The sequence below is a fragment of the Anabrus simplex genome, chromosome 2, assembly GCF_040414725.1.
Source record: "Anabrus simplex isolate iqAnaSimp1 chromosome 2, ASM4041472v1, whole genome shotgun sequence".
Taxonomy (NCBI): domain Eukaryota; kingdom Metazoa; phylum Arthropoda; class Insecta; order Orthoptera; family Tettigoniidae; genus Anabrus; species Anabrus simplex.
This window is the reverse complement of record NC_090266.1, coordinates 895638381-895657499: the sequence shown is the minus strand read 5'-3', so window position 1 is coordinate 895657499 and position 19119 is coordinate 895638381. Positions and strand designations below refer to the sequence as shown.

At 38.6% G+C, this 19119-nt stretch overlaps 1 long non-coding RNA gene across 1 annotated transcript in view; it reads left to right on the top strand.

The window, feature by feature from the left end:
- Positions 1-7325: 7325 nt before the first annotated feature.
- The window catches only part of LOC136863171 (uncharacterized), a 52925-nt gene continuing 41131 nt past the window's right edge, over positions 7326-19119 (top strand). Inside the window, exon 1 of the long non-coding RNA XR_010859162.2 lies at positions 7326-8375. This is a non-coding gene — a long non-coding RNA (uncharacterized lncRNA). The remainder of the gene's footprint in view (positions 8376-19119) is intronic.

The following is a 19119-nucleotide window of genomic DNA, read 5'->3' as shown; positions in this document are numbered from 1 at the left end:
GAAGCAGTCGCTCAAACTCCAGATTCCATCGAGCGCTTCTCGTCAAGTGAGCTAACGAAATGCAGCATTCCCACATTTCTTCTAGAAGACGTGATTTGATGAAAGCCTCCAATGAAGATTTAACAGCAAGTTATTTTCCCAGAAGATACATACGAATAAGAATTCTCGTTACTCTATTACGTACCCCAGATGAGTGAAGTTGTGACGCCCACGGTGATAATTTTGCGAGGGAAATTACAGAAATTCTAAGGGGCTACTATTAAATGACGAAATACTCAACGACTGCAGAAAACTGAAGCCAATGGACCGGAACACATAGAATGGCAGTGGAAGTTATTGTCCGAAGGTTTCAATGTAAATTACAATTGGTAACTGTAAGAAGCGACGTGAACTATCGCAATTTTTATAAACGAATGACTAAGCCAGCGCCGCGACTATTGCCAAGAATCCGAGAAAGAAAAAACCTTGATCTACTCACACATTAATAAACAGTAAGTTTAACAACATTCCTGCTGCTTCTAACACGAGAGTACTAACTAACTCTTGTTCAGTGATCTCAATAGCACTTGACTGCCGTATAAAACGTCCTTTTACTTGTTATTTATCGGGTTTCAAAGGAGGAATTCGTAATTGGATAGCAAGGCATATTATCACTAATTTCATCCAAAAATCAGGTGTTCTTTCGTATGATTTTAAGGGCTTTCTTGCTCATTAGGGTAAAATACAATAACCTTCAATCTACACAGGCGTCTCAAGTGACTTTTTAGATGAACGAGGTCATAAATGGAGATACTAACAGGACAACCGTTAAAGAATGAGCCCTATCTTAAAAAGTATGCGAAGATATAAAAAAAGCGTTGGAATAGGGGATAATATATTTCATGCATACTTACTAATAAGGATCAAAGTATGTATTTACTCATGAATATTCATTCTCATTCAAATTTGTTAATGCTTTTCGTATAGTTTATTATAGTAAACAATAAGAAATTCCTTTATTCGTTGTCTCCTTTTCTCAACTTCACTTTAAACATTTACTGTATTTTATAATTTAGTAGCAATCATATTGGTAGCTGATACAACTCGTCTTCACGCAAATAATATCGGTTATTGCAATATTGATATACGCAAGATTCAATACACATTTAAAAGGATTGTACGGCAGCCGTACATATGGTAATACATTTCGTTCAAAAATCCTCCTAAATTTTTTTTAGGATGAATCATCAAACATCTCTACCAATACATCATTCTTCTTCTAAATATTTTCTCCAATCCTACGCAAACCTTACATCGAAGAATGTATCAAAGCTCTTGTTATGTGGCTGCAGAGCCAGGCTTCAGGCTTCACCGCTATCGCATGTGCTGTGTGTCGAACAAGACCGTGCTGTTTGCAAGGTGGGTCAAGCGTTAGGGCACGGATGAGGCGATAAGTAATAGCTTGATTGATTAGAGCCACGGAGATATGACGTAATATGTCATCATCATCCACACAGACTGACACTGCTATATCACACACAGCCACCACGCTTCCCTCCATCACCACTGTCCGAATAGCCTCCACACAATTCGAAAATTACCAAACAGTATACACAAGAAGAAATTATACATTTCTATTTTAACAGTTACGGAATAGTTCATGGCTTTTAACGCTAAACTAATTTTAATCATAAGTATTCAAAATAAAGAAATGCTAGCTTAATTGAAAATAAGAATTTTAAATAAAGACAAACATTTCACGAATATCAGGGCACATATTTCTTCAGTTAATATATATATATATATATATATATATATATATATATATATATATATATATATATATAGATAGATAGATAGATAGATAGATAGATTCTAATAAAATTTAATCACCACCCTGGAAAATATATTCAGTTATTTTGTCTAGTTCTAACATGACCTGGAACAAAAATAAAATATAAATTGTAGTTCATTCCCTACTTTCATGTTTTGTAAATACGTAGGCATTATTCTAATCAGACCAAGCGAGTTGGCCGTGCGGTTAGAGTCGCGCAGCTGTGAGCTTGCATTCGGGAGATAGTGGGTTCGAATCCCACCGTCGGCTGTCATGAAGATGGTTTTCCGTGGTTTCTCATTCTCACACCAGGCCTTAATTAAGGCTATGGCCACTACCTTCTCTCCTAACACTTTCCCGTCCTTTCATCGCCGAAAACCTTCGATGTGTTTGTGCGACATAAAACAAGTAGCAACAAAATAAATAAAAATATATTCTAATCAGATAAATCACACTTTCGTTATATCCGGGCAATCATAGTTTAATGTATAATATCGTAGAATATAAGTGTCATGATTTTCCGAAAGTTTCATTGTTGGAGAATATTAGTACGTTCTTCCAACAGTTTTAAAATAGGTCCTATAGGCTACAAAAAAGAAAAAAAAAGCAATCCTCCCTAAAATATAGCCTACCAGCATTCAAATGATGATTAAATATTCCATTCGACATATTTTTTTGGAACAATACTTTCAAGAATCACTAGGATACGGAAAGTTCAAAAGACCTCGAAACGAAATGTCCTTTGTCAAAATATCATGTTATGTACAATGGCCAGTAATTACAAATCATAATATTCTAACCCTTTGAAATCATCACTAACGACCTACCACCCCCTACCTCATCGGGGAACGGTGCGTTTCAAAGAGAAACATACAAACTCACGTGAAAAGGCAAAATGTGATTTTTAGAAAGCTCCAATTTTTAAAAACTGTTAATGTGAATCGTAATTTTTTTAATTCCACGGAGATATTTTTTTTCAAAATAACTTGAGTTACGATATACGGAGTGGTACTTGTTTATGTTAGCATCAGACAAATTTTCTAAATTCGGTTAAAAGAAGAAATGTATTTTGAAATGCATCTCACAATCACAATTTTTTTTCAGAGAATAGTCGGGTGTCCATGCATTTTCCAACTGTATACTGTGCTATAGTGTTGTAATGGAAATGTCAGGTACGTTTAATTCAAATGGAACGAGTTTTACAGTAATATTATATGAAAAACCATTGCCACTAAATTCACTATACGGTATTCCCAAGACGTTCATTTCATAACGTAAGGCACTGAATCATAAACAAATAGGTAACTGAATTGAAAAGTTAAGATAGACACAGTGAAATATTTAGAAATGGTTCCAAATGAACAGCTTGGTAAACAACAGGAGCTACATTATTAGTATCTCCGGCATGTTCTGATTACGAAATGCGCTCCACGGTGAAGCAGCGAAAACACAGGACCTACATCTGGTATTTATTATTTGTTAAGGAATTCACGAACATTACCTTCTATAAAGGAATACTGTACACACAATGCATTTTTTCATTAAACTGTCAGTCTCATATGGCTGTTGAAATGATATTCAGTCAAACTTGATAACTTCCTCCCCTGACAATAACATAATTTATCTTGAGCACATTAACCCTAGACCTCCCAAAGTTCTTATCCGTATTTATAGGTATGAAAAGCCTATCTTATTCAATAAATTAACCTCTCAAACAAGCACTTGCGACAAAAAATTGATGACTAACTCTCACTATCCGTTGTAACTGCAACTGCAGATGGCAGTTACGTTAAAAAGCATGATGCAAATATTTCTAATAGCAGAGATGTGCAACCATCATTCATTGTCAGAACTGTTCAAAACAAGCTCAAAGTATTAATGTGGCCATGTTCTGAAATCTGAAGAACGTAACAGTGCGTTGAACGCGCAAATGGACTATTCAGTTTAGAATTTGTCCCACTCCCAGTTGTTGGTTTATACAAATGAGTTACGAATATTCAGTATGTTTTAAATCTTCGTAAACAACAAGGACGTCGGCAGTAGGGGAAATAATCGCTTAGTTTGTTGACTTTTGAACACTCGTGAAGCAGGATGACTTAGGTTAATATTGAGAGTTCCATTCGGATATTGTCGATAACACACTCATTACAAAAGTATACGTTTAGATAGATGTATCGCAAAAAAAAAAAAAAAAAAAAAAAAAAAGCAGATGATTTCGTGTCGTTTCGGTTTCCAAGTTAGTGTTTGCATTGCACAACGTGTTATATGACAGATTTGCTGCGATATCAGAGTTCGTTTACTAGCCTAGTAGTTACACATTGGAACTTGTATTCCAGTGATACTGAAAGCGATTACTCTATTGTCAATTCGGTGTGATTCCCGAGAATACATAACGACACTCTTCATTCTTTATATTTCTGCCAACTACCTCACCACTACAATTATACAACAGAAATACAATCACGTTCTTGATCCGTATTTTCTTTTATCAGAACACTCTCTCGGACAAAGTGTCAGATATATCCGGAGAACGTTCTTATCTAGTTGCACACCACTGCTTCATAACTGATTAGTATATTGTTGTATTCTATTAAAATTACATTTATGAGCTGTTATAATTCACTGTATAAGCTATCGAACGGTATGCTCCAATGGGAGTTCTAGGGTTAACATTTTTAAGGACAAGAACCGGGCATGGCACATTCTCCAAAAATATTTACATGCCAAAACTCGGTATCATGTCATAGAAACTCATCTCTTTCAGCATGAGAGCGAAGTAAATGTGAAAGACACCTTCTGTAAGTAAACATAATAATTTAACAATTGAATGAAAAGTTTCTCCTTCTAAACAGTCATCTTTCTAGGATTCGATTAGCAAGTTACAAGCGGCCATCATCAAACATCTTCATCCTGAATGCGTCTTCAGTTTATGAACTAAAAACCTATAAAATTATTCTAATCATTTTCCGTAAATGTCAAGTATAACGGAAGTAAACATTTGTAGTCCGCCTTCATCACGTAAGAACAATTTTTATGAAGCAAACGTTGTCACTCTGTGAATGTTATCATCAGCGGTTTACTGACGTCGATCATTCAGAACATGACGATAAGAGAAATATAGCAATCTCTCCAATCTATTTAAAAAGCAACGAGCTCAAAAATTCTGAACTAGGCGATGGGAACCAGCAATTGTAAATGACGTCGGATGCAAATAGAATTGGCTATCGTGATACTGAAAATGTGTGAACTGTCCTAATCGAACTGTATTATACAGGTGGCAATAAAAGTCTCCACTACATCGTGCCCTATGGGTCGCGCTTAATACAAATAATATGCTTCACCAAATCACGCATAACATAACTAAAAGTGACATCCATTGGGAACTACAATGTTTTATTTCTTACGCAAGCTTATTAATAAAACAAGACGATTCTGATGAGTTATTAAACAGGATCTCCATTTAAAATTATAAAATCGAAAACGTTAAAATGTCAAAATTGCACACATCCGCTATTTATTCTCTAAGATAAATGCTCACCTAGCAACCATTAATTTTATTACAGACGGACATCCGGTTGAGGAAAACCAGTTTACTATTACGAAATGACATAAACATATTTGACTGCTGCTTCTTCATCGAACTTCAGGCTTGGTCCAATTTAATCACGACTTCGTCAGGTATTAATAATACTTAATAACCATAAATAATTGCATGCCAAAACTTTGGAGTGGCAAGTGTAAAGTAATGGGTATGACAAGGCAGGGGGAAAGGAAACCGGGGGAGTCTAAATTTGTCCATCATGATGAGGAGAGAGGTAGGGTGGCATGAGAGAGGAAGGAGGGAGAAATTAAGGTCTTGTCGTTCTGCCCGGGCAGGAATGAGTTAGTGAGGGAGAGTCCGCGACTTCTTTTCGGTAACTGTAGTGAAACGAACGTGCCTGAGGCCTTAGCACTGCGAGATCGATCCAGTGCAAGCAAGCTTGGCAGGCGGGTGACGGACAGGCAGCTCGAGAAGTAGACATGTCGCTCAGACATAGGGTAACTTAGCCGGCAAGTGTGAGCGCAACTGCCGCTCCACTCCGCGCGGCCTGGCCACCACGCGTTCGCTCCTTGTCACCTGACTTCTCACACAAGCACAGGTAATTTCAAATACTTACAGATCTTCAGAATATGATACCTTCGATTAAATTAGATACGTACTGAGGATGAAGAAGTGTTGGGAATACACTAATACTTCATGATAAATATTTCATCTGATCCCTACTACCTTGTCGAAGTAAGTGACATTCAAGATGTAATGGAGATGAGATTTACATTTTGGTCTCCTCCCTCGATCAAAGTGGGACGACGGACAAGCTCGCTCTAAAGATGGATGAGAGGTAGGATCACAAAGACAAGTCGTGACACCTGATTGGCAGCTTGGGTTTGGAGACCACGCTACTTGATTGATAGATCCGAAACACAGGGACAGATGCTGCCTATTTTCTGTTCCCCATGCGTTGTTCCAAAATGACTCGGCTAAAATTCCTAACTGCGAAGAAAAATAAAATTGGAAACAATACCAGGAAGAGTTTGAAAACAAGTTCAAAGCACAATACTACACGAAATTCGCGCTCAAGTGCTTCTGTGCTGTTTCACACTTACAATTTATCCCGCTCTGAGGGTGGTTAAATATAACACAAATAAACACGCATAAAAACTGGGCAAGATTTGTAAATAGTGGTAATAATATCGTTTACTCTCACTATAATACGAAATAAAAACTCGAATTCAAATTGCTCTGAGAAGAAGAGCACGCACTCGAAATTACACTGCTCGAGAAATACCTAAAGCATGTGTAATATATTCAGATTATTCCTCCACGTCAATTAACAGACAATTCTGAGTACTTTATGGACAATTAGCACGTGGTTCGCATATACACAATACAAAAGGTCTGGAAATACATCGTTATAGAGTAACTACGTAATCACCATCGTTGAATACTAATGACCGTAGTAGACATGCGATTTGGCTGTTACGACTGAGTGTTGACGCGCGGCAGTATACCACGTGTGTCTACTACACTCACCTAGTTCCAGTACGCCCAAATCGACCTGCGCTGGGCCCGATCCTTGCCTCGTGCTTCTCGCACATGTGGCCACAAGTGGCGACTTCAAGATAATGTAACTGCCTTTACTTCTGCGTATTCTACTGCCTGTTAAGATACATAACGCTACAACACATCGAATATATTCACTCCCTGTACGAAGTTTCTGTTTTTGAATTCCTCTAAACTAACACAAGAAATAACACGCTAAAATGTTTCTCGTCTTCCCCCCTCCCACTGAGCTGTCACTCAAATGTCACTCACGTCACGCTAGCAAAAACACCAGCACACGCCTCGAAAAATCGAAACTCTCCTTCAAATAGAAGGAGGCAGCGCCCAGACTTTCTTCAACTACACTTCTAACAAAACATATCATCCTAGTAAGTTGTACTTACATTTCATTCGTTTGGGGCAATCCTGCTTCCTCCGTGGCATGGCGTGATGCTCCTGTAGAGGCAGAGTCGATTCAGAACATTCACAAGAAGCCAGTTGAGCTCCGATGACGAAGACAGAAAAGATGAATGATGCCAGTTAATAATTAGGGGAATGGGAGGTCATTTCTCAACAGCGTCACAGCACAACACACACATGGCCGATGTTATTACTTATATATTGTTAGGTTGATAATCTGTTTTAACCTTCGTCTTCACTTGCATACCACATAAAACACTTTAACTAACTCGTGCACTGTGTCACCTGCACCGTTCCTAACCTCAAACATGGGAAATGCTCGTTGACACATTATTACTTCACTGAACGCCGTTACTGTTTCCTCTGCGTGCTTGATTGGTACACCGGCGCTGAATCTCTCTCTCTCTCTCACTTGTCACAGTCCACGATGTGTCTTCTTTTCACCATCAATTCTTGAAACAGAAGGCTGTCATTCTTGCCTGACATCAGTTTATGAACAGGAAAAATATAAGTTAGATGAACACTGGAACTAACCCTTCTTAGAAGAAAGCCAAAGAAAGGTAACTGTTGTAGTCAATGGTGTAATGTTCTCACAGCGGAGTGCGGCAGAGGTCAGCCAAGCTCGACAAGCTCTGACTGACTGAGTGACAATCCACACGCTCGGGGCCCAGCTCTTTGCTGCACTGCAACAGTAGACAGATAGACTCGGCGCAATCACCAGCCACTCCGTAGTCCGGCCCGTCCGGCGGCAATGCGCCCTCTCGCTCGCACACACTCTCTTGCTGTCAACTCCTCGTCACCGAGTAGTCCGAAAATCTAAACGTCGTCGAGCAGCTACCAAACACCGCTGCTGCCACGGCGCGAGTAACCTCATGGGTCTCGTGTGACGTCATGACAGCAGGGAGGAGTCTTCGCAAGCAGCCGCCCACTTCTCCCCTCTCCCCGCACCGCGCTTGTGCACCGGAGTTGGAGCACACGGGTACAGTGCTTCGAGAACGAGTGAAACATGACTTAACTTCATTCTGTCGTACAGTTGCGTAGCTAAAGCATTTCAGCACGAAGGTCAGTATTCTATGTTATCTGTATGTGTTTCTCGTACTGTGTATATATTTTTAGAAGGTTTAGGCCGTAATTTGCTCTTCAAATTGCTTGCATGCTATTCTGCTGCGTAGTACTTAACATCACAGGCATCCATTTTGGCCACTGTAGATTTCCTAACCTCACAACACCTTCAATATTTACGTGTAACTGTGGCTGTTCGAAAATGTAACATTTCCACAATTTCTGTGTATTGAACCGACTCTTACAGTAGTGAAATGCAGTGTATTTCATTCATACATGAGCTATAACAATTGAGGTTATGTACATTTATTGTAATGCTTAGCAAAAGGTAGAATTCCAAGAATGCTTACGAATAAAGGCGTGCCCGCTGCGAGAGTAGAGGCGCGATTTATGACCTGTTTAAGAAATTCACCGCTAGGTGGCAGCATCTATCGAGACAATTCCTAGCCGAGAGGCGGGGACTGGCCAATCGCTGTATACAATATTGTGAGTTCATTGATTGGCGCACGTTTGGATTAGCACGTTTTTTTACGTCATACATGTGTTTTCCACTGAAGAACAACATATGTCTCATTTATTACATGCAATACGAAGCATAGTTTTTAATAATCTATTATTAAACTTTTCTTGGTGAGATTTAGTTTTCTAATGGACATTTAACTACATCTCATAGTTAAAAGTGGTATGACTTTTATGAAATTATTGCTTAATATATAAATCCCATCAATTAGGTGGACTTTTTGTGTCCACTAAACTCAACTAGGGTAATTCCTCAACTAACAAAATGAATTTACAATGCCATGGGCTATCTTCAAGAATAAAGTATCGAAATTTATAATTTGTTTTTTAATATTAACATATCTCCTGAATTCTGAAACGAATCTCTGAGAGTGAACTTATGCCATTAAAACAAGTGTTCTTTGCTTATTTATTTGATGCTTAATTGAGTTATGTTCTTTGTTAATTTCTTCAAAAAACGTTTGTGAAACGAAGTAATGCGAAAACTTGAGTATCTTACTGTTTTGAATGAAATAACGAAGAAACATGTGTATTTTAGTTCCTTAGATGTAAACTACATGAAAGGTATAGGATTAGAGATGTTTATTTCATTTTTTGTTATCCTTGAGTTAGTATAATTTCGTATCGTTGAACATTTCTTACGGAACCTAACTTTGAAAAGCAGTTTTCGATTATGGAGATTAAAACAAGGACTTGATCAAACTGACTAAAACTTTCTATGAACCGAGAGTTGGTATTTGATATTTACTGCGCACCAAGTTCTTTTAAGTTTGAACACTTCAGTTTGAAAAGAATTTGCTGCCCTGAAACGGATTAGGAACCGATATCATTATCGAATCTGTTAGTTACCAGTTATATCAAGGCACGAAAGTTCATATGATATTAGTTTATAATTGTCGGAAAAACGAGCTCGATAGCTGCAGTCGCTTAAGTGCGGCCAGTATCCAGTATTCGGGAGATAGTAGGTTCGAACCCCACTGTCGGCAGCCCTGAAGATGGTTTTCCGTGGTTTCCCATTTTCACACCAGGCACCTTAATTAAAGCCACGGCCGCTTCCTTCCCATTACTAGCCTTTTCCTGTCCCATCGTCGCCATAAGACCTATCTGTGTCAGTTCGACGTAAAACAACTAGCAAAAAAAAAATGTCGGAAACGAATTCTGACCAGCTGTTAAGTAATTTATCCTTGAATGCCATACTGCTGTGTTTAGTCTACAAGAAATGATTCCGAAATCATTTCGAAACCACCTGTTCAAACTGTTTCTCTCTCACGTTTTTAGTACCGGTATTACTGTTAAAAAAACGAGAGATACGCACACGTCTCAGGGATGAAAGTCTGCGCGGTATATTTAACATTTAAATGCTTTCGAGAAATTACATTTTTGTTTAAATGTGAACTAGCTGTGTATAGTGATGGAAGAATTACTGCTGTTTCTAAATTCCCTCCTGATTTATCCACATCGATATTCAAAAATTCGTTTTGAGGTGGTAAAATATGTTGTTTTACGACATATTTCTGGATTGATTTAAATTAATCATAGTCAACAAATTTTCTTGTCGATTTGACTTATTCGTATTCCACCATAAAAATGACATGCCATGCACTGTTGTGGTTTTTAGCTATGGTAAGGCATAATAGATTACTAGATATTCAGTAACTGAATACTTAGTGGAATTTAAAAGAAGAGCAAAACCCTACCTATTTATATGATATTCTGTGGATTTACGTAGCTTTGCAATATTGTGGTAAAATTTACCAAACCTTCCCGTTATTGTCGCGAAATTATATTAACCTAAGCACACGAATGGATGATAGTATTTTTTTTAGATGACAGGATTGGCAGTCCGTTCTGAGCGCATTGGTACAAAGGGTTTCTTTTTTATCCTCTTGGTGCCAGTGGGCTTCCTCCTACTCCCCATTTTCCTTCAAGCATCTGCTGTCCCGTACGTTAATAATACCGTAGGAGTTATATTTTAATATTTACTCACACAATCCGCGCTTGATTCTTCTGTTCTTATTAGATTGTGTGAAATCCGCCTCGGCCTTTCCGTTAGCGGGTTACATACCATGGCGATTATAAGAAATATTTGAGAGTAATTTCCGCCAGCGGGCAAAACAGTTACTGAATTAGATTACGTCAAAATAAACATAATCTTGAATTTTTTGGTATATGAACATTGGGTCACTTGTTCCTCTCGACTCACCTGATTAGTGATGGTCTGCACTTATAGCGCTCCTGCAGATATATTTTTAATTGAGAATTTCAACCTGATTATAAGAATGAATACTGTGATTTAGCAGGTCTAGTTTCCTGAAGTAGTAATGAGTTCATTTGCCATTTACACTCTAAGTTCCACAACTTCAATTTCTAACACAGATATTCACCTTATTCTATAGTCTACATTTTGCCATTCAATGAAGTTATTTACGTTCTTCGTGTTGGATTGTTTTTCTATGCCTGGGGAGACTAATTCCGTAGAGTAGAGAAGAGGGTACATCAGTCACCTTGATAAAGAATGCTGTAATGTATTCGAAACATCGCCAACCAGTACACAGTGTACACAGCACAATGACTCGGTACAACCCGGACGAAAAACGTAATAGTACTATCTCAACTGATCGTGAAAGCCATAACGCTAAAGAGTAGAGTATGCTCCACAGAATTAAATGAATGTTGCAGTACAATGACCACACGCTGAAATACCTATTAGATCTCTATTAAATCTCGATCTTAAAAATCAGGGATCTAAAGAACAATAATGCTACCCGCAACTCCTAATATCCCTTAAGTGAATTACAGGTAAAAAAAATAGTACTGGCCAAACGTTCCACTTCTAAACTGTTGTATTATGTTTCCTGAGAAGAAAGTCAATTTAAAAATGCATAGAAAGTATGCTTTTTATCATTCATTATTTCAATCATTCGGCCATGATATTAATTCATTTGGGAATTTCGGAAAAAACTGTCTTGGAAATGTCGGTTTAATAAGGGGAGATGTTGTTAACATGTGTTATGTTTAGCGAATTCCAATGCTGCATTTCTGCTATAGTTTATAAGGCCCTACAGCGTTCACGACACTGGTGTTAATAGTTCACAGGTGTGATTTTTAGAATTCTTGGCTCTAAATGTTAATTACATATTATTCCAGACGAATAGTGATCACAGTTGATGTGATGGCTCCGTTCGGCATTTGATGAACAACGTCAACTCCTCAGTAGGGACTTTGTTCCCATCTAGTGCTAGTTGAACTTTGTGCTAATATACAGTAGATTTCAGTTTCAGTTAGGCTAGTATGATAGAATGGGCTTTAGTTGTGAATTTTCTGCAGCTGTATTTCATCAGGTGCTGAAATTGCTATTCAGAAATGAGAGATAAGGTGTAATTTTCTCATTGAAATTTTCATTTTCATGTCGGTATAAGCCTAGTACCGTACGTCCAAGTGTACGACGATTTAACAGGCAACATTTCTATCGTAACACCGCCTATTAGTAATTAATACATTCTAAAAAATCGAGTTACATCCATGCCAATTGATAAAAGGCAGATGTAGCGCACGTTATTCGTAGATCTCTCAGGTAAGGGCAATTTGTAGAATGACGAAAGCATTTCATTACACGTTTCCATTTATTTTCTGCCAAACGGCTCATGTCAGAAGAGTGCCTTAGACCTGAAAGTGGGTGCATGTTCCTTATTAGTGGAAACAAGTTTTCTTTTGCCGATTACTTCGGAATTCTCGCAATAAGCTGACTGGAACGACCCACTGGAATGACCCACTAAAACTTCAGTGCCATTATGTTTCATTTTAGTATCGAAAGATGGACTTTTACTTTTCATTACTACCGAGCTCGATAGCTGCAGTCGCTTAAGTGCGGCCAGTATCCAGTATTCGGGAGATAGTAGGTTCGAACCCCACTGTCGGCAGCCCTGAAAATGGTTTTCCGTGGTTTCCCATTTTCACACCAGGAAAATGCTGGGGCTGTACCTTAATTAAGGCCACGGCCGCTTCCTTCCCACTCCTAGGCCTTTCCTGTCCCATCGTCGCCGTAAGACCTATCTGTGTCGGTGCGACGTAAAACAACTAGCAACAACAACAACTTTTCATTACTTACATCTGTGATGACGTTTTCTTCCATTAATATTGTTCAACTTTATTTGTATTTTGTAAATCTTGTTACAAATTCATCGCTTCTACAGTATTAGACTAAATGTTAGGTCTTCGTCGATATTTTTCTCCTTTTTAGGCATAAGATAATAGGTGAAAACGTGATTTTAACTGCTTTTGGTAGTTATATAATGACTTATTCATCAGAATACGCAATTCCCACAACATTATGGAATGCCTTAGGAAACAGAGTGTAAAGAATCATTCAGAGCACCGAAATTGTTAGATATATGAATTTTAAATTTGCAAACAAGTATCTGACATAACTTTGGTCCTGAACCAATGGGTCACTGTAAAGTTAGTTTACGCAGTTAGAATAACATTTTAAAATCCGTAGGGAACTTGAATAGCAGAGTTTGTCTATAATACCTCGATATCTCGAATCGGCTCAGGAGCTAAATTTTATTTCGAGCTATCGAAATTTCGAGATATAGAGAACATAGTTTTTGAGCATATATAGCACATAATTGAATCATAAGTATCTACAGGCTTATATTGAATACATTATTTTTAACAGTAGCCTATTTAAAAATATACAAACAAACTCTATTTTACGGCATCACTTTAATTATAACCCTTATTATAGTAACTTTTTAGAAGACAGGATACAGTACATACAAGAAACATACCTCCGTTAACACCTTTGGAAAAGATCCGTTAGTCTCTTCTGTTTGTGAAACTGATAAACTTCCCTCCCTTTACGTTGAAACTTCTCGTCAGAACTACGCAGTCGAGATTCGTAAATAGAGCTTTTCATCCACGACTTCGGGGGTTGCTTTCGCACGTGGCCGGTAGTTAATTCACACCTGAGAAACAGCGAGGCTTCGCCGATTTTCCGATCATTAGAAGTTTTCGATTTTCGTTTCCGTCATATTAGCTCCCATCACTGTAAAACTTTCTTTACTTGTTAACTGTTCCTCACAAACCACAAACGCCGTATTACACAGTTAATGTTGCACACTATTCGAGTTACAGAGTATTTTTTGCTTCAAGGAAGGAAATGCTTACTTCGAGAACTTGATAAATTCGTGTAACCGAATTTCGAGTAATAGAGAAATAAATACACGTGAAGAATAGGAGAAATGGTCGGGAAATTTAAGTTACTTCGAGATACTGAAAATTCGAGTAATGGAGATTCGAGATATCGAGGTTCGACTGTAATTTCTTTAAGGAGAGACAGAGCGAAACTGTCAGATTTTGGAGAAAGAAATGAAAAATTGTTCCTGCTGTACTAATGAGTAGGCCTATCACATTAACGGTGTAGCTTAGAGAGAAATTATACATACGCTGTATTTCTTAGTTTACTTCTTCGGATCTTGTACAGTAGTATGGCTCTCTAAGCTAATAGCGAGGTCGATGGTACATCCCCATTTGTGATGTCTGATGCCTGATCATCTGTAAGGTGTGGTCCAAGCAAGACCAGAGAAACAATATATGCGAGAAACAGTTTTGAGATCATTATTGTTTATGTACTTTATTTAATGAAAGGTATTGTTTTAAAAACTAACGGAATACACTCATAATATTTTCTTAACCGTTATGAATATTCTTAGCTCCGTACCGCGTCAGAAATCTCTTCTTTCACTACGATGTAGATTTCAGTTGTAACATCGAGTTCTATGAATTATCTCTTCCTGGTATTGTTAAGTTATTTTCTTGCTAGCGTTTTAACGTCGCACCGACTCAGTTAGGTCTTCTGGCGATGATTGGATAGGAAAGGACTAGGACTGGGAAGGAAGCGTCCGTAGCCATAATTAAGGTACTGTCCCAGCATATAACGGCGTGAAAATGAGAAACGACGGAAAACCCATCTTCATGGCTGCCGACGGTGTGGTTCAAATCCGCCGTCTCCCGAATGCAATCTTACAGCTATGTGATCCGAACCGCATAGCCAATTCACTCGGTTTCCGTGCAATTAACATGCATTTGTCTCTTATAATTACCAGTAGGCTACTCTTGGTCTGCACAAATAAATTTTTAGAGAGTTTCAGGTTCCAGTTCTAGAAATGACAAGCGCATTAAGTTAATAATGTATGTAATGTACTCGAATAAATATACCACTTGATTTCTTTTATCGACGTATCATTGAACTACTTCTTTTGTGTTAAAGATCTCTCATGTTGTATTTCTGGCCTTATTGATGCGGTTGACGAGGTCGTTTCCTTTCGTTCCCAAGGTAGCGGGTTCGATGCTGTCTTTTATGTTGACTTCTGCCTCATTACTCCTGCAGAACATTTCTACACCCTGGAGTCTCTTAAAATCTATAGCGTTTGGAGGGACGCTGTAACTGCCGCCTGTATTTGAATGAGTTTTATATATACCGAGGTTTCCTTTCCAGTTTTTAGTAGGTAGACGTCCACCTCCTTGGATGAATGGTCAGCGTAGTGCTTTTAGGTTCAGACGGCCCCGGGTTCGATTCCCGGCTGGGCCGGAGATTTTAACCTTAATGTTTAATGCCGTTGGTCCTGGAACTGGGTGTTTGTGCTGTTCCCAATATCTCCGTAACTCACACGCCGCATACAATACTGTCCTACACTACGACAACACGCAATATCCTGTAGGCCCCTACATGGTAGATGCTGCCCACCCTCCTCTGAGGGTCTGCCTAACAAGGGCTGCACCGGCTTAGAAATAGCCACACGAAATTATTAGATAATACATTGGATAATACATACTTTACTAACTACAATATTTTTATGTGTTTTCTTTTAGTAAATTTTATCTCTTTCAGATATTGCGATTTCTTTGTACAGTTTTATTCCCACCAATGTTCAACTCCTTCGAAATGTTTTTGTCACATTGATCGTCAAGCCGTATGGACAGATTTATTAGTCAAGGAACGTGTATTCGAACCTTTTTCAGATCCGTTTTATTTAAATGCGTTGTAAAGAGACAGCCCTGTGTCTGAAGAATTATTGCCATGATTGAGGTACCTCGGAGACTTGATGACCGTTAGAAGTTTTGCGTAAAAGTAGTTAGTGGGACGTAAAAGAAATGACATTAGAAGTTCTGAGGACGCTATTGTACTTCATCCGATATGGCTACAGTGTTATATATGTATACTGTTTGCTTTATAGTTGAGGTTCAGCTAATCGGAGGTTTCGTTACCTGGATATGATTCGCTCTAGATGCGGTGTCAGTTGATTACGTTCACCTGGATCAACTCACAGCTTAGCCTCACCTTACCCTATGTTTCCAAATTCCTTTTGATTTTTGTTCCAAAATGCTTTGTTTTGAAGGAAAGTAGAAATACTTGGGTGAAAGCCTCATCAGCACAGTTATCAGTTAAGTTTTCAGAACGGTAGATCACAGTCCTTTCGTGTAGTAGGCCTATATGATTTGGAGCGTTCGGCCGCGAAGTGTGTTGTACAAATCCTGGCATATGCACTGATCAGAGAAAATACGTAAAGCTCAATAAAATTCCTATACCTACTCTTGTCACTGGTCGAGTTAGATCGTCGTTAACAGCCGCCGTGATCCAGGGGTCAGCATAACAGATGCCCGCTGGCTTCTAGCTCTCCCATGGAGGGCTTAGATCGTGGTACAAGGGGTGTTACGGATCGCGCTTAACGTGCGAGGCCAACTGAGAATAGAAATTTGTTCGAAGCCTGTGGTTCGGAACCCGCGTATAACTGGAGGACCCTTGGCTGTGATCAAAATATCTACAGTCACGTAAAGTTCGGTTCGTGGTAGTTTGAGTGGCATAGTCATTGACTTATCTCCAAGGCGGCTGCAGTTCGAATTCCGGCCAAACCTTATGGGATTTTGGAACTGAAAAGTCACGTTTCCTTGTTTCGGATTCACATACTATAAGTTAATGTCCTGTGGCTATGGTCATGATGTCAATAGTCACATAAAAATACCAAATTGCTTTCCTTTTCTCTCCAACAATTTGTTTTCCGTTGTTAAGTACTGTACTTTGTTTTGCTAGTTGCTTTACGTCGCACCGACACAGATAAGTCTTATGGCGACGATAGTACTGTACTTCAACGGCAGGGAAGTATCGAGAAGATACCTAATATACCATACAGGCCAGACTGTTTCCTTCCTTAACCTGGGGCCAGTAAGTTACAAAATATATGCATTTCTACATAGTCCCTGCTCTGTAAGCACCCAGGTTATCCGACTGACTTCACAAAATATAAGGTAGCACAATACGCCTGTCTCCAGCCCCTAAAATAAAATAGGAGCGTGATAGCCGAGTGATATAATCACTGGCTTCTCATCAGTGTGGTCGTGGTTTGAACCCCAGCCAAGCCATGTGGAAGTTTTGAAATTAACAGTCACGTCCCGTAAAACACGTAAAACAGGATGTTCCATGGCTGTGATCACGATATCAACAGTCCCGTAAAACTACAAGCTTGCTTGTTTAATAATAAAACATTGACGACAGAAACAACATGATTGTTGACATGTTGCTAAGACCAATGTATTCGTTATGACTTTCACTCCGAGATTTTCCTCGTAATCGAAGAACAGTTCTTGACAGATGGACCACTCTTATCACTCATTATTCTACATTAGCCTGTATAACAGTCCAGCGTCTTCTTTCATTCACGTCAGAGCTTATCGTTGTCAGCTCGTGCTTAAAATCGCACACACATTTTTATCGGCATATTGCCGACGTTACAGTTTGCTTTCTGCCTTGTAGTTGGGTTAATTACTCAGATACATCGGTCAGAAGCATTGGCCATAATTAGAAATCTATATAGAAGTGTATTTGTAAATTCTGTCCTTTCATACCGGTCAAGTGTCCTTCCGCTCCTGTGCAGATATTATTATTATTATTATTATTGTTGTTAGATATTGTTGTTGTTGTTGTTGTTGTTGTTGTTGTAGATTTTGTTACATTTATAAACGAAGAACGTCTTGGCCATCAAATAGGCTTACGCGCGTGCGGTTTCTGTGTTCGCTGTCTGATAGCAAGTATTACTGAGTTAACTGTAACTGTTTCTAGGATTGGAAAATATTCCTGGGGGCTGTAAATAAGTTATCACTCCTGTATTCTTGTAAAATATCCTGGGGAAATTGCTCTCTGAATGGGCACTATTAGCGTCAGGATTCGGACTGCGGATATTGGATAAGTGGTGTTGCCTAGTGTGTTGCTATTTTCATGTGAGCCATATCACTAAATAATTTAAATAATTATCATATTCATATTGCTGGACTCAGCCATTTCTGGGGTAGCTAGTCAGCTAGATACTTAACTTTCGGCGCGAGGTTCCCTCTACAGTATACCGTAGGCCTAATTAATTAAGGACAGAGGAATTATTTTTATGGTTAAAATTGTATGATCTGATACAAGTTAGGGAATATTTCTAACGAGATATCTGGAGTGAGTTAGAAATAGAATGGAAGGTATCGCCCTGACGAGGGAACTGTTTGGGTTGCACCACACCGATTGCAATGGAACATGGCAGGGTGATCAATTGAAACATCATAAACTTAATGGTAATAGTCTTAGTTACTTAAAATATTGTAATATTTTGCTGCAGTTGGCATTGCATTGGAGGCAACAATTGTAATGTTGAAACTTGGCAGGATGATCAAGTAGGACATTAGAACATCCCTGCACGCCTTCTGTTGTTATATCGTCGCTGTTCGTGCAGAAGGTCACATCTCACAATGCTCTTCCTATCCATTATTTTCCTTATGACAGGTCACGCCTCCCAGCCACATATTTATATTCAGTCCATCAGAATAATTTTCGTTGTGTTCATTTTCCTATGGTAATGTGTAAAGGAAAATGAACCATAAGTACATTATACTGTAGGAGTGCGTAAAGAAGTCATACAAACATAGGCCTACATTCCTAGAGTGCTGTAGGCCTACGGTAAGGAAAACAATGGATAAGAAGAGCATTGGGAGATATAAACTTTTGCCCGAACTGCGACGATGTAGGCTCTTCACAGTATGGCAAAACGAGTGATTCTGTACAGGAATATACTATAGATGGAAAAGATTTCTTACTACGCAATATTTTAGATTCCATTATAAACGATATAGAAGTATTAAAGTCATACAATTTTGGTATATTCATGTGCTTCACGTGTCAGTAAAACAG